This window comes from Branchiostoma floridae, chromosome 4 (assembly GCF_000003815.2).
Source record: "Branchiostoma floridae strain S238N-H82 chromosome 4, Bfl_VNyyK, whole genome shotgun sequence".
In the NCBI taxonomy this organism is placed as follows: domain Eukaryota; kingdom Metazoa; phylum Chordata; class Leptocardii; order Amphioxiformes; family Branchiostomatidae; genus Branchiostoma; species Branchiostoma floridae.
This window is the reverse complement of record NC_049982.1, coordinates 21,133,833-21,136,246: the sequence shown is the minus strand read 5'-3', so window position 1 is coordinate 21,136,246 and position 2,414 is coordinate 21,133,833.

Below are 2,414 nucleotides of genomic sequence, written 5' to 3'. Positions count from 1 at the left end.
TTTTGCTACGATAACATTACGACACCGCATTCCCTTCTTGTTGAGTTGTACGTGTTTGGGAAGCACGTCTGAAACTGAGGTAGTGTTAAGGTATTCAGGGTCGGTAGAAATGGTTGTAAGCTTGGACCAAGGAACTTAACAATCTTAGTGACGATAAAATAAAACTAGTAAAAGTTTAAACTTGTGAACATATATTATTTGTTTGAAACATTTGTACGGACAAAAAACTCACAAATATATGATTTACCTCCATAAGAGAGTTGTTATTTGGGGGGGGGGGAGTGGGGGAGAATGCACACTCAGTTACATACCTGTAGGTTTACCTGAGAAAGGGCGGGAGCGGTGGTGATTTGACCCAAGATGACGTCAGTAAGAAAAACATTCAGTAAACAAACATAAACACACGAGGACTCACTTGGATTGAATGACAAGTTTTCAACTCAAGGCATGCTGACACGTAATTCTTTGGTATTCCACTAAGACCATGACGTCCCGGCGGTGTGTCACTGACCACGGAACTACGGATAACTGGGATGACTTGGGGTCCGACTTGAGGTAACCGTCGGTCAACCTAGGGATTTTGGCGGTCATCTACCTTTCATTGGCGAAATTATTGTGTTGTTAAGATGTTTTCATCAGTAATTTCATTATATTCATTTTTAAGTAAAGCACATAAGTACCGACAAATACAGAACAGAACAAAAATAGATACGTTTGAAAATCAAAATCTAAATAACCAGTAATGCAGATACATAAATATAACTACCCCCCCCCCCCTCCAAATAACACTGATCAACCTTATCAACAAGAATAGAAAATAACTACTGGAATTGGCATATCAATGTGTGAAAGTAAAGTAAGTCAGTTTTAATATGAATCGTAATACACATAAATAACAAAATGAAAGCAGTAAATCTAAGATATGTTGAATTCAGTTTTTAGAATTCAACACAAATCATTTGTTGGTTGTATACATGCTAACGTGTATTCCTTGTGGAGACAAAGTGCAAAGTGAGGTATAACGTGGTTACATCGATAGCCAAAGCCCCCGGGCATGGACTCACATGGCCCTGACAAAATTATCTGGAACAAGACAGAGTTTGGTTCACTTTTCATACCTAGATACAAATATCAATGAGTAGTGTGACATATCGTGGAATATTGCAAAACTTGAAACATATTTTGAAAGCGCCAAGGACTCGACTATAAATGGAAATGAGACTACTAAATCGGAAGAATATGGGACTGATGATTTCAATAAATAAGTCATACCGTTTCACAAAGCAAAATCTGTCAGTGAATCTGTGGAAGTCTGACATTCCAATAAAAGTATAAACACAACAAGTGAAGGTAGTCGCGATGTTAGATTTCATATTTGCACCACTGAGTGATAAGTCATCAGTCACTGAGCAGGACTAGCGAATTGTGTCTCTACTGGTGAAAGCTTACGTCTTGGTTGTCTCTCTTGCTGTTCTGCCTGCCGAAGCGACATTAATGTCCTCTTGGGCTCGAGCTGACGTTAACCATGCATGAAAACAGATGGCATGTTTGACAAAGTGGGGCGGGGGCTGAGAGAGACACACTCCTGGCCGCGGTCCAGGCCCGGGCCTGTGGATGTCGTGTGCGAGAAGCCATTAAACTAGGGGTTAGTTTCAGGTTGCCCAGAAAACAGACTTTTGTTTCCTAATGGCAATTTTGGCAGACGCTACTGTACCGGGGGTCAATGTATGTTTTTCTTCTCTGATTGATCTCATTATTAACTCATTTGTACTTGCAGGTTATGGTGGATGGGCTTGCACGACAATGATAGCTTGACTGAACTGAATTTCATCTGCAAGGCCGTTCTGTAAAACTAACACAGAAACAAAATAACAACAACAGACAAAAGAACAACAGATTTATCATTTTATGTTGCTGGAAACTCAGTAACTTAACACTCAGTGTTATACATTTGAGTGTTATACCCTCGACGGCGAAAAAACGCTTCTTCCGAGAGTCCATAAAACTAAAGTAGTGTTTCGAGAAAAATCATAACAGAGGAGTTGCAATATCTGTCAGTCACTCACGTTTAGAGGTAGACTGCACTCATCTTGAAAGCTCTTCAGATCAATTCGCAAAAATTCTCAGGTAAAAGTAATTAAACGATATTAAGTAAACCCAGTTACTGAATCATACCAGGTTGCCATCTAGATTAACGAAAAACACCCATCCTAGGGAAACTAAACCTAGCTAGGTGACCAGAAATGTAGAAATCATTCATCTCATTTGTCCAATCTCTCTTTCTTTTTTTTGAAGCCCCAAGCAAATGTACTTTTTTGAGAGTATCCGGTAGAGACCAGGCAAAGCGTGGCCACGAAATTTCATATCTGGCGCGTCCTTCCCGCGAGGCACGCCGGGATCAGCTGACTGATGAA